This window comes from Hemitrygon akajei, chromosome 21, assembly GCF_048418815.1.
Source record: "Hemitrygon akajei chromosome 21, sHemAka1.3, whole genome shotgun sequence".
NCBI classification, from domain to species: Eukaryota; Metazoa; Chordata; class Chondrichthyes; order Myliobatiformes; family Dasyatidae; genus Hemitrygon; species Hemitrygon akajei.
Genome location: NC_133144.1, coordinates 10,929,131 through 10,950,370, shown reverse-complemented (window position 1 = coordinate 10,950,370; position 21,240 = coordinate 10,929,131). Strand labels below are relative to the sequence as shown.

At 61.7% G+C, this 21,240-nt stretch overlaps 1 protein-coding gene and 1 non-coding gene across 2 annotated transcripts in view; one reads left to right on the top strand and one right to left on the bottom strand.

The window, feature by feature from the left end:
- The window catches only part of LOC140714458 (somatostatin receptor type 2-like), a 55,192-nt gene that overhangs the window by 9,599 nt on the left and 24,353 nt on the right, over positions 1–21,240 (bottom strand). The window lies entirely within an intron of this gene.
- On the top strand, positions 18,251–18,356 carry LOC140714526 (U6 spliceosomal RNA). Its single transcript, XR_012095895.1, has one exon. It is a non-coding gene; the product is annotated as a U6 spliceosomal RNA (small nuclear RNA).

Genomic DNA, 21,240 nt, shown 5'->3' with positions numbered 1-21,240 from the left:
GTCGGTACTGAGGGAGGGTCACACTGTGGGAGGGGCGGTATTGAGGGAGGGTCACACTGTGGGAGGGGCAACACTGAGGAGGGGTCGGTACTGAGGGAGGGTCACACTGTGGGAGGGGCAGTACTGAGGGAGGGTCACACTGTGAGGGGTCGGTACTGAGGGGGGGTCACACTGTGGGAGGGGCAGTACTGAGGGGGGGTCGGTACTGAGGGAGGGTCACACTGTGGGAGGGGCAGTACTGAGGGAGGGTCACACTGAGGGGGGTCACACTGTGGAAGGGGCAGTACTGAGGGGGTGTCGGTACTGAGGGAGGGTCACACTGTGGGGGGGCAGTACTGAGGGAGGGTCACACTGTGGGGGGGCAGTACTAAGGTAGGGTCACACTGTGGGGGGTCGGTACTGAGGGAGGGTCACTGTGGGGGGTCGGTACTGAGGGGGGTCACACTGTGGGAGGGGCAGTACTGAGGGGGGGTCGGTACTGAGGGAGGGTCACACTGTGGGAGGGGCAGTACTGAGGGAGGGTCACACTGTGGGGGTCGGTACTGAGGGGGGTCACACTGTGGGGGGTCGGTACTGAGGGGGGGTCACACTGTGGAAGGGGCAGTACTGAGGGGGGGTCGGTACTGAGGGAGGGTCACAGTGTGGGAGGGGCAGTACTGAGGGGGGTCACACTGTGGAAGGGGCAGTACTGAGGGGGGTCAGTACTGAGGGAGGGTCACACTGTGGGGGGTCGGTACTGAGGGGGGTCACACTGTGGGAGGGGCAGTACTGAGGGGGGGTCGGTACTGAGGGAGGGTCACACTGTGGGAGGGGCAGTACTGAGGGGGGTCGGTACTGAGGAAGGGTCACACTGTGGGAGGGGCAGTACTGAGGGGGGGTCACACTGTGGGAGGGGCAGTACTGAGGGGGGGTCGGTACTGAGGGAGGGTCACACTGTGGGAGGGACGGTACTGAGGGGGGTCGGTACTGAGGAAGGGTCACACTGTGGGTGGGGCAGTACTGAGGGAGGGTCACACTGTGGGGGGTCGGTACTGAGGGGGGTCACACTGTGGGAGGGGCAGTACTGAGGGAGGGTCACACTGTGGGAGGGGCAGTACTGAGGGAGGGTCACACTGTGGGGGGTCGGTACTGAGGTAGGGTCACACTGTGGGGGGTCGGTACTGAGGGAGGGTCACACTGTGGGGGGTTCGGTACTGAGGGGGGGTCACACTGTGGGAGGGGCAGTACTGGGGGGGTCAGTACTGAGGGAGGGTCACACTGTGGGTGGGGCGGTACTGATGGAGGGTCACACTGTGGGGGGGTCGGTACTGAGGGGGGGTCACACTGTGGGGGGTCGGTACTGAGGGAGGGTCACACTGTGGGAGGGGCGGTATTGAGGGAGGGTCACACTGTGGGGGGTCGGTACTGAGGGAGGGTCACACTGTGGGGGGTCGGTACTGAGGGAGGGTCACACTGTGGGAGGGGCAGCACTGAGGGGGGGTCGGTACTGAGGGAGGGTCACACTGTGGGAAGGGCAGTACTGAGGGAGGGTCACACTGTGGGGGGTCGTTACTGAGGGGGGTCACACTGTGGAAGGGGCAGTACTGAGGGGGGTTCGGTACTGAGGGAGGGTCACAGTGTGGGAGGGGCAGTACTGAGGGGGGGTCGGTACTGAGGGAGGGTCACACTGTGGGGGGTCAGTACTGAGGGAGGGTCACACTGTGGGGGGTCGGTACTGAGGGGGGGTCACACTGTGGGAGCGGAGGTACTGAGGGGGGGTCGGTACTGAGGGAGGGTCACACTGTGGGAGGGGCAGTACTGAGGGGGGGTCGGTACTGAGGGAGGGTCACACTGTGGGAGGGGCAGTACTGAGGGGGGTCACACTGTGGAAGGGGCAGTACTGAGGGGGGGGTCGGGTACTGAGGGAGGGTCACACTGTGGGAGGGGCAGTACTGAGGGGGGTCACACTGTGGAAGGGGCAGTACTGAGGGAGGGTCACACTGTGGGGGGTCGGTACTGAGGGGGGTCACACTGTGGGAGGGGCAGTACTGAGGGGGGGTCGGTACTGAGGGAGGGTCACACTGTGGGAGGGGTGGTACTGAGGAAGGGTCACACTGTGGGAGGGGCAGTACTGAGGGAGGGTCACACTGTGGGGGGTCGGTACTGAGGGAGGGTCACACTGTGGGGGGTCGGTACTGAGGGGGGTCACACTGTGGGAGGGGTGGTACTGAGGAAGGGTCACACTGTGGGAGGGGCAGTACTGAGGGAGGGTCACACTGTGGGGGGTCGGTACTGAGGGAGGGTCACACTGTGGGGGGTCGGTACTGAGGGGGGTCACACTGTGGGAGGGGCAGTACTGAGGGGGGGTCGGTACTGAGGGAGGGTCACACTGTGGGAGGGGCAGTACTGAGGGAGGGTCACACTGTGGGGGGTCGGTACTGAGGGGGGTCACACTGTGGAAGGGGCAGTACTGAGGGGGGGTCGGTACTGAGGGAGGGTCACAGTGTGGGAGGGGCAGTACTGAGGGGGGTCACACTGTGGAAGGGGGCAGTACTGAGGGGGGGTCAGTACTGAGGGAGGGTCACACTGTGGGGGGTCGGTACTGAGGGGGGTCACACTGTGGAAGGGGCAGTACTGAGGGGGGGGTCAGTACTGAGGGAGGGTCACACTGTGGGGGGTCGGTACTGAGGGGGGTCACACTGTGCGAGGGGCAGTACTGAGGGGGGTCGGTACTGAGGAAGGGTCACACTGTGGGAGGGGCAGTACTGAGGGAGGGTCACACTGTGGGGGGTCGGTACTGAGGGGGGTCACTGTGGGAGGGGCAGTACTGAGGGAGGGTCACACTGTGGGGGGGTCGGTACTGAGGGAGGGTAACACTGTAGGAGGGGCAGTACTGGGGGGGTCGGTACTGAGGAAGGGTCACACTGTGGGAGGGGCAGTACTGAGGGAGGGTCACTGTGGGGGGTCGGTACTGAGGGGGGTCACACTGTGGGAGGGGCAGTACTGAGGGGGGGTCGGTACTGAGGGAGGGTCACACTGTGGGAGGGGCAGTACTGAGGGAGGGTCACACTGTGGGGGTCGGTACTGAGGGGGGTCACACTGTGGGGGGTCGGTACTGAGGGGGGTCACACTGTGGAAGGGGCAGTACTGAGGGGGGGTCGGTACTGAGGGAGGGTCACAGTGTGGGAGGGGCAGTACTGTGGGAGGGTCACACTGTGGGGGGTCGGTACTGAGGGAGGGTCACACTGTGGGGGGTCGGTACTGAGGGAGGGTCACACTGTGGGAGGGGCAGTACTAAGGGAGGGTCACACTGTGGGGGGTCGGTACTGAGGGAGGGTCACACTGTGGGAGTGGTGGTACTGAGGAAGGGTCACACTGTGGGAGGGGCAGTACTGAAGGAGGGTCACACTGTGGGGGGTCGGTACTGAGGGGGGTCACACTGTGGGAGGGGTAGTACTGAGGGAGGGTCACACTGTGGGGGGTCGGTACTGAGGGAGGGTCACACTGTGGGGGTTCGGTACTGAGGGGGGTCACACTGTGGGAGGGGCAGTACTGAGGGGGGGTCGGTACTGAGGGAGGGTCACACTGTGGGAGGGGCAGTACTGAGGGAGGGTCACACTGTGGGGGGTCGGTACTGAGGGGGGTCACACTGTGGAAGGGGCAGTACTGAGGGAGGGTCACACTGGGGGGTCGGTACTGAGGGGGGTCACAATGTGGGAGGGGCAGAACTGTGGGATGGGCGGGTACTGAGGGATGGTCACACTGTCGGGGGTCGGTACTGAGGGAGGGTCACACTGTGGGGGGTCGATACTGAGGGAGGGTCACACTGTGGGAGGGGCAGTACTGAGGGGGGTCACACTGTGGGAGGGGCAGTACTGAGGGATGGTCACACTGTGGGGGGTCGATACTGAGAGTGGGTCACACTGTGGGAGGGGCAGTACTGAGGGGGGTCACACTGTGGGAAGGGCAGTACTGAGGGATGGTCACACTGTCGGGGGTCGGTACTGAGGGAGGGTCACACTGTGGGGGATCGATACTGAGGGAGGGTCACTCTGTGGGAGGGGCAGTACTGAGGGGGGTCACATTGTGGGGGGTCGGTACTGAGGGGGGTCACAATGTGGGAGGGGCAGAACTGTGGGAGGGGCGGGGTACTGAGGGAGGGTCACACTGTGGGAGGGGCAGTACTGAGGGAGGGTCACACTGGGACGGGCGGGTACTGAGGGAGGGTCACACTGTGGGAGGGGCGGGTACTGAGGGAGGGTCACACTGTGGGGGGTCGGTACTGAGGGAGGGGTAACACTGCGGGAGGGGCAGTACTGAGGGGGGTCGGTACTGAGGGAGGGTCACACTGTGGGAGTGGCAGCACTGAGGGGGGGTCGGTACTGAGGGATGGTCACACTGTGGGAGGGGCAGTACTGAGGGAGGGTCACACTGTGGGGGGTTCGGTACTGAGGGGGGGTCACACTGTGGGAGGGGCAGTACTGGGGGGGTCAGTACTGAGGGAGGGTCACACTGTGGGTGGGGCGGGGGTACTGATGGAGGGTCACACTGTGGGGGGGTCGGTACTGAGGGGGGGGTCACACTGTGGGGGGTCGGTACTGAGGGAGGGTCACACTGTGGGAGGGGCGGTATTGAGGGAGGGTCACACTGTGGGGGGTCGGTACTGAGGGAGGGTCACACTGTGGGGGGTCGGTACTGAGGGAGGGTCACACTGTGGGAGGGGCAGCACTGAGGGGGGGTCGGTACTGAGGGAGGGTCACACTGTGGGAAGGGCAGTACTGAGGGAGGGTCACACTGTGGGGGGTCGTTACTGAGGGGGGTCACACTGTGGAAGGGGCAGTACTGAGGGGGGTTCGGTACTGAGGGAGGGTCACAGTGTGGGAGGGGCAGTACTGAGGGGGGGTCGGTACTGAGGGAGGGTCACACTGTGGGGGGTCAGTACTGAGGGAGGGTCACACTGTGGGGGGTCGGTACTGAGGGGGGGTCACACTGTGGGAGCGGAGGTACTGAGGGGGGGTCGGTACTGAGGGAGGGTCACACTGTGGGAGGGGCAGTACTGAGGGGGGGGTCGGTACTGAGGGAGGGTCACACTGTGGGAGGGGCAGTACTGAGGGGGGTCACACTGTGGAAGGGGCAGTACTGAGGGGGGGTCGGTACTGAGGGAGGGTCACACTGTGGGAGGGGCAGTACTGAGGGGGGTCACACTGTGGAAGGGGCAGTACTGAGGGAGGGTCACACTGTGGGGGGTCGGTACTGAGGGGGGTCACACTGTGGGAGGGGCAGTACTGAGGGGGGGGTCGGTACTGAGGGAGGGTCACACTGTGGGAGGGGTGGTACTGAGGAAGGGTCACACTGTGGGAGGGGCAGTACTGAGGGAGGGTCACACTGTGGGGGGTCGGTACTGAGGGAGGGTCACACTGTGGGGGGGTCGGTACTGAGGGGGGTCACACTGTGGGAGGGGTGGTACTGAGGAAGGGTCACACTGTGGGAGGGGCAGTACTGAGGGAGGGTCACACTGTGGGGGGTCGGTACTGAGGGAGGGTCACACTGTGGGGGGTCGGTACTGAGGGGGGTCACACTGTGGGAGGGGCAGTACTGAGGGGGGGTCGGTACTGAGGGAGGGTCACACTGTGGGAGGGGCAGTACTGAGGGAGGGTCACACTGTGGGGGGTCGGTACTGAGGGGGGTCACACTGTGGAAGGGGCAGTACTGAGGGGGGGTCGGTACTGAGGGAGGGTCACAGTGTGGGAGGGGCAGTACTGAGGGGGGTCACACTGTGGAAGGGGCATTACTGAGGGGGGGTCAGTACTGAGGGAGGGTCACACTGTGGGGGGTCGGTACTGAGGGGGGTCACACTGTGGAAGGGGCAGTACTGAGGGGGGGTCAGTACTGAGGGAGGGTCACACTGTGGGGGGTCGGTACTGAGGGGGGTCACACTGTGCGAGGGGCAGTACTGAGGGGGGTCGGTACTGAGGAAGGGTCACACTGTGGGAGGGGGCAGTACTGAGGGAGGGTCACACTGTGGGGGGTCGGTACTGAGGGGGGTCACTGTGGGAGGGGCAGTACTGAGGGAGGGTCACACTGTGGGGGGTCGGTACTGAGGGAGGGTAACACTGTAGGAGGGGCAGTACTGGGGGGGGTCGGTACTGAGGAAGGGTCACACTGTGGGAGGGGCAGTACTGAGGGAGGGTCACTGTGGGGGGTCGGTACTGAGGGGGGTCACACTGTGGGAGGGGCAGTACTGAGGGGGGGTCGGTACTGAGGGAGGGTCACACTGTGGGAGGGGCAGTACTGAGGGAGGGTCACACTGTGGGGGTCGGGTACTGAGGGGGGTCACACTGTGGGGGGTCGGTACTGAGGGGGGTCACACTGTGGAAGGGGCAGTACTGAGGGGGGGTCGGTACTGAGGGAGGGTCACAGTGTGGGAGGGGCAGTACTGTGGGAGGGTCACACTGTGGGGGGTCGGTACTGAGGGGGGTCACAATGTGGGAGGGGCAGAACTGTGGGAGGGGCGGGTACTGAGGGAGGGTCACACTGTGGGGGTCGGTACTGAGAGGGGGTCACACTGTGGGAGGGGCAGAACTGTGGGAGGGGCAGTACTGAGGGAGGGTCACACTGGGACGGGCGGGTACTGAGGGAGTGTCACACTGTGGGGGTCGGTACTGAGAGGGGGTCACAATGTGGGAGGGGCTGGACTGTGGGAGGGGCAGTACTGAGGGAGGGTCACACTGGGACGGGCGGTACTGAGGGAGGGTCACACTGTGGGAGGGACGGTACTGAGGGAGGGTCACACTGTGGGGAGTTGGTACTGAGGGGGGTCACTGTGGGAGGGGCAGTACTGAGGGAGGGTCACACTGTGGGGGGTCGGTACTGAGGGAGGGTCACTCTGTGGGAGGGGCAGTACTGAGGGGGGGTCGGTATTGAGGGAGGGTCACACTGTGGGAGGGGCAGTACTGAGGGGGGGTCTGTACTGAGGGGGGGTCACACTGTGGGAGGGGCAGTACTGAGGGGGGGGTCGGTACTGAGGGAGGGTCACACTGTGGAAGGGGTGGTACTGAGGAAGGGTCACACTGTGGGAGGGGCAGTACTGAGGGAGGGTCACACTGTGGAGGGTCGGTACTGAGGGGGGTCACACTGTGGAAGGGGCAGTACTGAGGGGGGGTCGGTACTGAGGGGTGTCACACTGTGGGAGGGGCAATACTGAGGGGGTGTCGGTACTGAGGGAGGGTCACACTGTGGGAGTGGTGGTACTGAGGAAGGGTCACACTATGGGAGGGGCAGTACTGAAGGAGGGTCACACTGTGGGAGTGGTGGTACTGAGGAAGGGTCACACTGTGGGAGGGGCAGTACTGAAGGAGGGTCACACTGTGGGGGGGTCGGTACTGAGGGGGGTCACACTGTGGGAGGGGTAGTACTGAGGGAGGGTCACACTGTGGGAGTGGTGGTACTGAGGAAGGGTCACACTGTGGGAGGGGCAGTACTGAAGGAGGGTCACACTGTGGGGGGTCGGGTACTGAGGGGGGGTCACACTGTGGGAGGGGTAGTACTGAGGGAGGGTCACACTGTGGGGGGTCGGTACTGAGGGAGGGTCACACTGTGGGGGGTCGGTACTGAGGGAGGGTCACACTGTGGGAGGGGCAGTACTGAGGGAGGGTCACTGTGGGGGGTCGGGTACTGAGGGGGGTCACACTGTGGGAGGGGCAGTACTGAGGGGGGGTCGGTACTGAGGGAGGGTCACACTGTGGGAGGGGCAGTACTGAGGGAGGGTCACACTGTGGGGGTCGGTACTGAGGGGGGTCACACTGTGGGGGGTCGGTACTGAGGGGGGTCACACTGTGGAAGGGGCAGTACTGAGGGGGGGTCGGTACTGAGGGAGGGTCACAGTGTGGGAGGGGCAGTACTGTGGGAGGGTCACACTGTGGGGGGTCGGTACTGAGGGGGGTCACAATGTGGGAGGGGCAGAACTGTGGGAGGGGCGGTACTGAGGGAGGGTCACACTGTGGGGGTCGGTACTGAGAGGGGGTCACACTGTGGGAGGGGCAGAACTGTGGGAGGGGCAGTACTGAGGGAGGGTCACACTGGGACGGGCGGGTACTGAGGGAGTGTCACACTGTGGGGGTCGGTACTGAGAGGGGGTCACAATGTGGGAGGGGCTGGACTGTGGGAGGGGCAGTACTGAGGGAGGGTCACACTGGGACGGGCGGTACTGAGGGAGGGTCACACTGTGGGAGGGACGGGTACTGAGGGAGGGTCACACTGTGGGGAGTTGGTACTGAGGGGGGTCACTGTGGGAGGGGCAGTACTGAGGGAGGGTCACACTGTGGGGGGTCGGTACTGAGGGAGGGTCACTCTGTGGGAGGGGCAGTACTGAGGGGGGGTCGGTATTGAGGGAGGGTCACACTGTGGGAGGGGCAGTACTGAGGGGGGGTCTGTACTGAGGGGGGTCACACTGTGGGAGGGGCAGTACTGAGGGGGGGTCGGTACTGAGGGAGGGTCACACTGTGGAAGGGGTGGTACTGAGGAAGGGTCACACTGTGGGAGGGGCAGTACTGAGGGAGGGTCACACTGTGGAGGGTCGGTACTGAGGGGGGTCACACTGTGGAAGGGGCAGTACTGAGGGGGGGGTCGGTACTGAGGGGGGTCACACTGTGGGAGGGGCAATACTGAGGGGGGTGTCGGTACTGAGGGAGGGTCACACTGTGGGAGTGGTGGTACTGAGGAAGGGTCACACTATGGGAGGGGCAGTACTGAAGGAGGGTCACACTGTGGGAGTGGTGGTACTGAGGAAGGGTCACACTGTGGGAGGGGCAGTACTGAAGGAGGGTCACACTGTGGGGGGTCGGTACTGAGGGGGGTCACACTGTGGGAGGGGTAGTACTGAGGGAGGGTCACACTGTGGGAGTGGTGGTACTGAGGAAGGGTCACACTGTGGGAGGGGCAGTACTGAAGGAGGGTCACACTGTGGGGGGTCGGTACTGAGGGGGGTCACACTGTGGGAGGGGTAGTACTGAGGGAGGGTCACACTGTGGGGGGTCGGTACTGAGGGAGGGTCACACTGTGGGGGGTCGGTACTGAGGGAGGGTCACACTGTGGGAGGGGCAGTACTAAGGGAGGGTCACACTGTGGGGGGTCGGTACTGAGGGAGGGTCACACTGTGGGAGTGGTGGTACTGAGGAAGGGTCACACTGTGGGAGGGGCAGTACTGAAGGAGGGTCACACTGTGGGGGGTCGGTACTGAGGGGGGTCACACTGTGGGAGGGGTAGTACTGAGGGAGGGTCACACTGTGGGGGGTCGGTACTGAGGGAGGGTCACACTGTGGGGGTTCGGTACTGAGGGGGGTCACACTGTGGGAGGGGCAGTACTGAGGGGGGGTCGGTACTGAGGGAGGGTCACACTGTGGGAGGGGCAGTACTGAGGGAGGGTCACACTGTGGGGGGTCGGTACTGAGGGGGGTCACACTGTGGAAGGGGCAGTACTGAGGGAGGGTCACACTGGGGGGTCGGTACTGAGGGGGGTCACAATGTGGGAGGGGCAGAACTGTGGGATGGGCGGGTACTGAGGGATGGTCACACTGTCGGGGGTCGGTACTGAGGGAGGGTCACACTGTGGGGGGTCGATACTGAGGGAGGGTCACACTGTGGGAGGGGCAGTACTGAGGGGGGTCACACTGTGGGAGGGGCAGTACTGAGGGATGGTCACACTGTGGGGGGTCGATACTGAGAGTGGGTCACACTGTGGGAGGGGCAGTACTGAGGGGGGTCACACTGTGGGAAGGGCAGTACTGAGGGATGGTCACACTGTCGGGGGTCGGTACTGAGGGAGGGTCACACTGTGGGGGATCGATACTGAGGGAGGGTCACTCTGTGGGGGATCGATACTGAGGGAGGGTCACTCTGTGGGAGGGGCAGTACTGAGGGGGGTCACATTGTGGGGGGTCGGTACTGAGGGGGGTCACACTGTGGAAGGGGCAGTACTGAGGGAGGGTCACACTGTGGGGGGTCGGTACTGAGGGGGGGTCACAATGTGGGAGGGGCAGAACTGTGGGAGGGGCGGGTACTGAGGGAGGGTCACACTGTGGGAGGGGCAGTACTGAGGGAGGGTCACACTGGGACGGGCGGTACTGAGGGAGGGTCACACTGTGGGAGGGGCGGGTACTGAGGGAGGGTCACACTGTGGGGGGTCGGTACTGAGGGAGGGGTAACACTGCGGGAGGGGCAGTACTGAGGGGGGTCGGTACTGAGGGAGGGTCACACTGTGGGAGTGGCAGCACTGAGGGGGGGTCGGTACTGAGGGATGGTCACACTGTGGGAGGGGCAGTACTGAGGGAGGGTCACACTGTGGGGGGTTCGGTACTGAGGGGGGGTCACACTGTGGGAGGGGCAGTACTGGGGGGGTCAGTACTGAGGGAGGGTCACACTGTGGGTGGGGCGGGTACTGATGGAGGGTCACACTGTGGGGGGGTCGGTACTGAGGGGGGGTCACACTGTGGGGGGTCGGTACTGAGGGAGGGTCACACTGTGGGAGGGGCGGTATTGAGGGAGGGTCACACTGTGGGGGGTCGGTACTGAGGGAGGGTCACACTGTGGGGGGTCGGTACTGAGGGAGGGTCACACTGTGGGAGGGGCAGCACTGAGGGGGGGTCGGTACTGAGGGAGGGTCACACTGTGGGAAGGGCAGTACTGAGGGAGGGTCACACTGTGGGGGGTCGTTACTGAGGGGGGTCACACTGTGGAAGGGGCAGTACTGAGGGGGGTTCGGTACTGAGGGAGGGTCACAGTGTGGGAGGGGCAGTACTGAGGGGGGGTCGGTACTGAGGGAGGGTCACACTGTGGGGGGTCAGTACTGAGGGAGGGTCACACTGTGGGGGGTCGGTACTGAGGGGGGGTCACACTGTGGGAGCGGAGGTACTGAGGGGGGGTCGGTACTGAGGGAGGGTCACACTGTGGGAGGGGCAGTACTGAGGGGGGGTCGGTACTGAGGGAGGGTCACACTGTGGGAGGGGCAGTACTGAGGGGGGTCACACTGTGGAAGGGGCAGTACTGAGGGGGGGTCGGTACTGAGGGAGGGTCACACTGTGGGAGGGGCAGTACTGAGGGGGGTCACACTGTGGAAGGGGCAGTACTGAGGGAGGGTCACACTGTGGAAGGGGTGGTACTGAGGAAGGGTCACACTGTGGGAGGGGCAGTACTGAGGGAGGGTCACACTGTGGAGGGTCGGTACTGAGGGGGGTCACACTGTGGAAGGGGCAGTACTGAGGGGGGGTCGGTACTGAGGGGGGTCACACTGTGGGAGGGGCAATACTGAGGGGGGTGTCGGTACTGAGGGAGGGTCACACTGTGGGAGTGGTGGTACTGAGGAAGGGTCACACTATGGGAGGGGCAGTACTGAAGGAGGGTCACACTGTGGGAGTGGTGGTACTGAGGAAGGGTCACACTGTGGGAGGGGCAGTACTGAAGGAGGGTCACACTGTGGGGGGTCGGTACTGAGGGGGGTCACACTGTGGGAGGGGTAGTACTGAGGGAGGGTCACACTGTGGGAGTGGTGGTACTGAGGAAGGGTCACACTGTGGGAGGGGCAGTACTGAAGGAGGGTCACACTGTGGGGGGTCGGTACTGAGGGGGGTCACACTGTGGGAGGGGTAGTACTGAGGGAGGGTCACACTGTGGGGGGTCGGTACTGAGGGAGGGTCACACTGTGGGGGGTCGGTACTGAGGGAGGGTCACACTGTGGGAGGGGCAGTACTAAGGGAGGGTCACACTGTGGGGGGTCGGTACTGAGGGAGGGTCACACTGTGGGAGTGGTGGTACTGAGGAAGGGTCACACTGTGGGAGGGGCAGTACTGAAGGAGGGTCACACTGTGGGGGGTCGGTACTGAGGGGGGTCACACTGTGGGAGGGGTAGTACTGAGGGAGGGTCACACTGTGGGGGGTCGGTACTGAGGGAGGGTCACACTGTGGGGGTTCGGTACTGAGGGGGGTCACACTGTGGGAGGGGCAGTACTGAGGGGGGGTCGGTACTGAGGGAGGGTCACACTGTGGGAGGGGCAGTACTGAGGGAGGGTCACACTGTGGGGGGTCGGTACTGAGGGGGGTCACACTGTGGAAGGGGCAGTACTGAGGGAGGGTCACACTGGGGGGTCGGTACTGAGGGGGGTCACAATGTGGGAGGGGCAGAACTGTGGGATGGGCGGTACTGAGGGATGGTCACACTGTCGGGGGTCGGTACTGAGGGAGGGTCACACTGTGGGGGGTCGATACTGAGGGAGGGTCACACTGTGGGAGGGGCAGTACTGAGGGGGGTCACACTGTGGGAGGGGCAGTACTGAGGGATGGTCACACTGTGGGGGGTCGATACTGAGAGTGGGTCACACTGTGGGAGGGGCAGTACTGAGGGGGGTCACACTGTGGGAAGGGCAGTACTGAGGGATGGTCACACTGTCGGGGGTCGGTACTGAGGGAGGGTCACACTGTGGGGGATCGATACTGAGGGAGGGTCACTCTGTGGGAGGGGCAGTACTGAGGGGGGTCACATTGTGGGGGGTCGGTACTGAGGGGGGTCACACTGTGGAAGGGGCAGTACTGAGGGAGGGTCACACTGTGGGGGGTCGGTACTGAGGGGGGTCACAATGTGGGAGGGGCAGAACTGTGGGAGTGGCGGTACTGAGGGAGGGTCACACTGTGGGAGGGGCAGTACTGAGGGAGGGTCACACTGGGACGGGCGGTACTGAGGGAGGGTCACACTGTGGGAGGGGCGGTACTGAGGGAGGGTCACACTGTGGGGGGTCGGTACTGAGGGGGGGTAACACTGCGGGAGGGGCAGTACTGAGGGGGGTCGGTACTGAGGGAGGGTCACACTGTGGGAGTGGCAGCACTGAGGGGGGGTCGGTACTGAGGGATGGTCACACTGTGGGAGGGGCAGTACTGAGGGAGGGTCACACTGTGGGGGGTTCGGTACTGAGGGGGGGTCACACTGTGGGAGGGGCAGTACTGGGGGGGTCAGTACTGAGGGAGGGTCACACTGTGGGTGGGGCGGTACTGATGGAGGGTCACACTGTGGGGGGGTCGGTACTGAGGGGGGGTCACACTGTGGGGGGTCGGTACTGAGGGAGGGTCACACTGTGGGAGGGGGCGGTATTGAGGGAGGGTCACACTGTGGGGGGTCGGTACTGAGGGAGGGTCACACTGTGGGGGGTCGGTACTGAGGGAGGGTCACACTGTGGGAGGGGCAGCACTGAGGGGGGGTCGGTACTGAGGGAGGGTCACACTGTGGGAAGGGCAGTACTGAGGGAGGGTCACACTGTGGGGGGTCGTTACTGAGGGGGGTCACACTGTGGAAGGGGCAGTACTGAGGGGGGTTCGGTACTGAGGGAGGGTCACAGTGTGGGAGGGGCAGTACTGAGGGGGGGTCGGTACTGAGGGAGGGTCACACTGTGGGGGGTCAGTACTGAGGGAGGGTCACACTGTGGGGGGTCGGTACTGAGGGGGGGTCACACTGTGGGAGCGGAGGTACTGAGGGGGGGTCGGTACTGAGGGAGGGTCACACTGTGGGAGGGGCAGTACTGAGGGGGGGTCGGTACTGAGGGAGGGTCACACTGTGGGAGGGGCAGTACTGAGGGGGGTCACACTGTGGAAGGGGCAGTACTGAGGGGGGGTCGGTACTGAGGGAGGGTCACACTGTGGGAGGGGCAGTACTGAGGGGGGTCACACTGTGGAAGGGGCAGTACTGAGGGAGGGTCACACTGTGGGGGGTCGGTACTGAGGGGGGTCACACTGTGGGAGGGGCAGTACTGAGGGGGGGTTGGTACTGAGGGAGGGTCACACTGTGGGAGGGGTGGTACTGAGGAAGGGTCACACTGTGGGAGGGGCAGTACTGAGGGAGGGTCACACTGTGGGGGGTCGGTACTGAGGGAGGGTCACACTGTGGGGGGTCGGTACTGAGGGGTGTCACACTGTGGGAGGGGTGGTACTGAGGAAGGGTCACACTGTGGGAGGGGCAGTACTGAGGGAGGGTCACACTGTGGGGGGTCGGTACTGAGGGAGGGTCACACTGTGGGGGGTCGGTACTGAGGGGGGTCACACTGTGGGAGGGGCAGTACTGAGGGGGGGTCGGTACTGAGGGAGGGTCACACTGTGGGAGGGGCAGTACTGAGGGAGGGTCACACTGTGGGGGGGTCGGTACTGAGGGGGGTCACACTGTGGAAGGGGCAGTACTGAGGGGGGGTCGGTACTGAGGGAGGGTCACAGTGTGGGAGGGGCAGTACTGAGGGGGGTCACACTGTGGAAGGGGCATTACTGAGGGGGGGGTCAGTACTGAGGGAGGGTCACACTGTGGGGGGTCGGTACTGAGGGGGGTCACACTGTGGAAGGGGCAGTACTGAGGGGGGGTCAGTACTGAGGGAGGGTCACACTGTGGGGGGTCGGTATTGAGGGGGGTCACACTGTGCGAGGGGCAGTACTGAGGGGGGTCGGTACTGAGGAAGGGTCACACTGTGGGAGGGGCAGTACTGAGGGAGGGTCACACTGTGGGGGGTCGGTACTGAGGGGGGTCACTGTGGGAGGGGCAGTACTGAGGGAGGGTCACACTGTGGGGGGTCGGTACTGAGGGAGGGTAACACTGTAGGAGGGGCAGTACTGGGGGGGGTCGGTACTGAGGAAGGGTCACACTGTGGGAGGGGCAGTACTGAGGGAGGGTCACTGTGGGGGGTCGGTACTGAGGGGGGTCACACTGTGGGAGGGGCAGTACTGAGGGGGGGTCGGTACTGAGGGAGGGTCACACTGTGGGAGGGGCAGTACTGAGGGAGGGTCACACTGTGGGGGTCGGTACTGAGGGGGGTCACACTGTGGGGGGTCGGTACTGAGGGGGGTCACACTGTGGAAGGGGCAGTACTGAGGGGGGGTCGGTACTGAGGGAGGGTCACAGTGTGGGAGGGGCAGTACTGTGGGAGGGTCACACTGTGGGGGGTCGGTACTGAGGGGGGTCACAATGTGGGAGGGGCAGAACTGTGGGAGGGGCGGTACTGAGGGAGGGTCACACTGTGGGGGTCGGTACTGAGAGGGGGTCACACTGTGGGAGGGGCAGAACTGTGGGAGGGGCAGTACTGAGGGAGGGTCACACTGGGACGGGCGGTACTGAGGGAGTGTCACACTGTGGGGGTCGGTACTGAGAGGGGGTCACAATGTGGGAGGGGCTGGACTGTGGGAGGGGCAGTACTGAGGGTGGGTCACACTGGGACGGGCGGGTACTGAGGGAGGGTCACACTGTGGGAGGGACGGTACTGAGGGAGGGTCACACTGTGGGGAGTTGGTACTGAGGGGGGTCACTGTGGGAGGGGCAGTACTGAGGGAGGGTCACACTGTGGGGGGTCGGTACTGAGGGAGGGTCACTCTGTGGGAGGGGCAGTACTGAGGGGGGGTCGGTATTGAGGGAGGGTCACACTGTGGGAGGGGCAGTACTGAGGGGGGGTCTGTACTGAGGGGGGTCACACTGTGGGAGGGGCAGTACTGAGGGGGGGTCGGTACTGAGGGAGGGTCACACTGTGGAAGGGGTGGTACTGAGGAAGGGTCACACTGTGGGAGGGGCAGTACTGAGGGAGGGTCACACTGTGGAGGGTCGGTACTGAGGGGGGTCACACTGTGGAAGGGGCAGTACTGAGGGGGGGTCGGTACTGAGGGGGGTCACACTGTGGGAGGGGCAATACTGAGGGGGTGTCGGTACTGAGGGAGGGTCACACTGTGGGAGTGGTGGTACTGAGGAAGGGTCACACTATGGGAGGGGCAGTACTGAAGGAGGGTCACACTGTGGGAGTGGTGGTACTGAGGAAGGGTCACACTGTGGGAGGGGCAGTACTGAAGGAGGGTCACACTGTGGGGGGTCGGTACTGAGGGGGGTCACACTGTGGGAGGGGTAGTACTGAGGGAGGGTCACACTGTGGGAGTGGTGGTACTGAGGAAGGGTCACACTGTGGGAGGGGCAGTACTGAAGGAGGGTCACACTGTGGGGGGTCGGTACTGAGGGGGGTCACACTGTGGGAGGGGTAGTACTGAGGGAGGGTCACACTGTGGGGGGTCGGTACTGAGGGAGGGTCACACTGTGGGGGTTCGGTACTGAGGGGGGTCACACTGTGGGAGGGGCAGTACTGAGGGAGGGTCACACTGTGGGAGTGGTGGTACTGAGGAAGGGTCACACTGTGGGAGGGGCAGTACTGAGGAAGGGTCACACTGTGGGAGGGGCAGTACTGAGGGAGGGTCACACTGTGGGAGTGGTGGTACTGAGGAAGGGTCACACTGTGGGAGGGGCAGTACTGAAGGAGGGTCACACTGTGGGGGGTCGGTACTGAGGGGGGTCACACTGTGGGAGGGGTAGTACTGAGGGAGGGTCACACTGTGGGGGGTCGGTACTGAGGGAGGGTCACACTGTGGGGGTTCGGTACTGAGGGGGGTCACACTGTGGGAGGGGCAGTACTGAGGGGGGGTCGGTACTGAGGGAGGGTCACACTGTGGGAGGGGCAGTACTGAGGGAGGGTCACACTGTGGGGGGTCGGTACTGAGGGGGGTCACACTGTGGAAGGGGCAGTACTGAGGGAGGGTCACACTGGGGGGTCGGTACTGAGGGGGGTCACAATGTGGGAGGGGCAGAACTGTGGGATGGGCGGTACTGAGGGATGGTCACACTGTCGGGGGTCGGTACTGAGGGAGGGTCACACTGTGGGGGGTCGATACTGAGGGAGGGTCACACTGTGGGAGGGGCAGTACTGAGGGGGGTCACACTGTGGGAGGGGCAGTACTGAGGGATGGTCACACTGTGGGGGGTCGATACTGAGAGTGGGTCACACTGTGGGAGGGGCAGTACTGAGGGGGGTCACACTGTGGGAGGGGCAGTACTGAGGGATGGTCACACTGTCGGGGGTCGGTACTGAGGGAGGGTCACACTGTGGGGGATCGATACTGAGGGAGGGTCACTCTGTGGGAGGGGCAGTACTGAGGGGGGTCACATTGTGGGGGGTCGGTACTGAGGGGGGTCACACTGTGGAAGGGGCAGTACTGAGGGAGGGTCACACTGTGGGGGGTCGGTACTGAGGGGGGTCACAATGTGGGAGGGGCAGAACTGTGGGAGGGGCGGTACTGAGGGAGGGTCACACTGTGGGAGGGGCAGTACTGAGGGAGGGTCACACTGGGACGGGCGGGTACTGAGGGAGGGTCACACTGTGGGAGGGGCGGGTACTGAGGGAGGGTCACACTGTGGGGGGTCGGTACTGAGGGAGGGGTAACACTGCGGGAGGGGCAGTACTGAGGGGGGTCGGGTACTGAGGGAGGGTCACACTGTGGGAGTGGCAGCACTGAGGGGGGGTCGGTACTGAGGGATGGTCACACTGTGGGAGGGGCAGTACTGAGGGAGGGTCACACTGTGGGGGGTCAGTACTGAGGGAGGGTCACACTGTGGGGGGTCAGTACTGAGGGAGGGTCACTCTGTGGGGGGTCGGTACTGAGGGGGGTCACACTGTGGGAGGGGCAGTATGAGGGAGGGTCACACTGTGGGGGGTCAGTACTGATGGAGGGTCACACTATGGGGGGTCGGTACTGAGGGGGGGGTCACACTGTGGGAGGGGCAGTACTGAGGAGGGGTCACACTGTGGGGTTCGGTACTGAGGGGGGTTACACTGTGGGAGGGGCAGTACTGAGGGAGGGTCACACTGTGGGGGGTCGGTACTGAGGGGGTCACACTGTGGGAGGGGCAGTACTGAGGGAGGGTCACACTGTGGGGGGTCGGTACTGAGGGGGGTCACACTGTGGGAGGGGCAGTACTGAGGGGGGGTCGGTACTGAGGGAGGGTCACACTGTGGGGGGTCGGTACTGAGGGGTGGTCGGTGCTGGGGGGGGTCACACTGTGGGAGGGGCAGCACTGAGGGGGGTCGGTACTGAGGGAGGGTCACACTGTGGGAGGGGCAGTACTAAGGGAGGGTCACACTGTGGAGGGTCGGTACTGAGGGGGGTCACACTGTGGGGGGTCGGTACTGAGGGAGGGTTACACTGTGGGGGGTCGGTGCTGGGGGGGGGTCACACTGTGGGAGGGGTGGTACTGAGGGAGGGTCACACTGTGGGAGGGGTGGTACTGAGGGAGGGTCACACTGTGGGGGGTCGGTACTGAGGGAGGGTCACACTGTGGGAGGGGCAGTACTAAGGGAGGGTCACACTGTGGGGGGTCGGTACTGAGGGAGGGTCACACTGTGGGAAGAGTGGAACTGAGGAAGAGACACAGAGGTGGAGGGGCAGTATTCACTTCAGCAGCATGTATACTAAAATCTGGAACAATACAGAGATGTTTAGCATGGTCCCTGCACAAGAGTGACACGTGCATTTGTGAAGCATTCCATATTTTTCCGACCAGACTCGCCTTGGTGGTCTGTGTGCCATCTGGCAGCAGAGGAGGTCCCCGGTGGAAGTCTCTTTATGCAGAGTCCTTCCCCTGTACAGATGGCGTGCACTGGTTCACACTTGCTCTGCTGGGGACGCTGACTGCAGGAGGGCTCGTGGCTTCCAGTGGACAGCATCAGCAGCGGAGAAGGTCCCCGGTGGAGGTCTCTTTATGCAGGGTCCTTCCCCTGTACTATGGGGACCTGGGGTGGGAGGTGTTGCACAGGGTTGTACCGTACCACAGGTTTTTGAGCAGGTTCACCGACACCCCACCCACCTGTCCACTCTGTGCCCGGGAGGGGTCAGTGTACCACGTTTATACGGAGTGTGAGAGGTTGAGTATCTGAAGGGGCTGCTGCTCGGGTTCTGGTTTCACTTCAGCCTCGCACTCCTCGTCTACGGGCGCTCAGTACGGAACGGGGTGGGTCGGGAGGAGGATCGCCTGGTGGGCTTGATCCTGGGCCTGGCCTAGAAGGTCATTCATGGCTCTAGGCGGAGGACAGTCGCGAACTCTGCCAGGGCCAACATTCTACCCCTCTTCTGAAGATACGTTCGTGCCCGGCAGTCCTTGGAGGGGGAGTATCAGCCGCAATGGGTCCAGTAGGGGATTGGTGAGTCCCCAGGGTTTTATAGATAGTAGTAATCATATTTTAATTTGAATTAATCATTGTCTTATGAACACTTAATGTTTGTACTTTATAAATTTGTTGTGTAAATAGACTTTTATAGTTCTGTGAAAATAAAAGGGATGTAGAACTGAGGGAGGATTCTATTGTGAGAGGGGCAGTACTGGGGAAGGGTCACACTGGGGGGGCGGTACAGAAGGAGGGTTACTCTGGGAGGGGTTGTACTGAGGGAGGGTCACTATGGGAAGGGTAGTACTGAGGGAGGATTCTATTGTGAGGGGGCAGTACTGGGGAAGGGTCACATTGGGAGGGGCGGTACAGAGGGAGGGTTACTGTGGGAGGGGTAGTGCAAAGGGAGTACCACATTTTGGAGGGGTGGTGCTGAGGGAGTACTGCACTGCGAGAGGGACACTACAATGAGAGGGGCAAATAAAGAGGTAACCAGAGTCTGTGGACCCACCCAAATATCAGTAAGGCATTATTGTTGTGTTACAGTAAGATCCATTGTTACTTTGAATACTGTTGACAAATGTTCCCTTCACCACCAACAAACTCTATGAAGAACCTATGTCCACACACAACACACATTAGAGTCTGGTGGTATCAAAAGCCTTCAAGCTGGGGGGGGGGAGGTTTATATTTCTGTGGCTAGGTTGGGTTTAATTTATGCATATACAAACCTTTTCCAGTGTCCAGACTGAAGTGATGTTCCCCATCCCTGGTACAATAAATCCCTGTTCTCTGTTTAGATTTGTTCAGAAGAAATTCATACCATGGCCACTCGAGACCTGCAGAGGCTGGAGGAACTCAGCAGGTCAGGCAGGCATCAGTGGAGGGGAATAAACAGTCAATGTTTCAGGTCACAGACTGAAATGTCAACTGCTTGTTCCCCTCAGTAGATGCTGCCTGACCTGAGTTCATCCAGCATTTTGTGTATGTTGCGCTGAATTTCCAGTATCTGCAGAATCTCTTTGTGTCCAGTCAAGACCTGACTAGTGATTTAAAAATCTGTGTTTAATTCCATAAACTCAATTCACAGAAATATTTACCCAAAACATCTTAACATCTTGCTCTGCTTATCAACTATCAGACACAACCTCCTCCTGGGATTTAGCATTTTACAATTCTTCGATTGAAATGCATTAGGCACAAGCCTGCCCAATTCACTTCACTGTTCATGTCCTCCTAGAAATGTCTCCCTCATTATTTAGTAATTTGCAATGTTTTTTAAATTACCCAGCTGCCAAACTTCAAAGTTTCTGTTCTGCAAATAAGCCATGGTCACTGTATTGCATACAAGAATAGATCCAAATCCTGAGTGTAACAACATCTGCCCACTATCACTCATAGAATTTGTATGTGATGGAGGGTCATCGACCAAGGCTAACATGTGAAATCAGAAGCAGATTCAGAATCAGGCTTATTAACATTGACATACACCAGTGGCCATTTACTGAGTACCTCCTGCACCTAATAAAGTGGCCACTGAGTGTCTTCTGCTGCTGTAGCCCATCCACTTCAAGGTTCGCCATGCTGGGCATTCAGAGATGCTCTTCTGCACTCCACTGTTGTAATGTGTGGTTATTTGAGTTCCTGTCAGCTTGAACCAGTCTGGCCATTCTCCACTCACCTTTCTCATTAACAAGATATTTTCGCCCACAGAACTGCCACTCACTGGATTTTTTTTTTCTTTTTCACACTACTCTTTGTAAACTCTAAACTCTAAAGACTGTTGTGTGTGAATACCCCAGGAGATCAGCAGCTTGTGAGATACACAAAACACCCCATCTGGCACCAACAATCATTCCATGGTCAAAGTCACTTAGATCACATTTCTTCCCCATTCTAATGTTTGGCCTGAACAACTACTGAACCTCTTGACCATGTCCGAATGCTTTTATACATTGAATTGCTGCCACATGAAAGGCTGTTTCTAGATAATAGCATTAACAAGCAGGGGACAGATGTACCTAATACAGTGGCCACCGGGTGTATGTTGTGAAATTTGTCATTTTGTGACTATAAGACCATAAAACATAGGAGTAGAATTAGTCCATTCAGCCCATCGAGTCTGTTCTGCCATTCCATCATGGCTGATTTATTATTGCTCTCAACCCCACTCTCCTGCCTTCTCCCTTTGTCATTCTGACTAATGAAGAACCTATCATCCCCTGTTTTAAATATACTCGATGACTTGGCAATGAATTCCACAGATTCACCACCC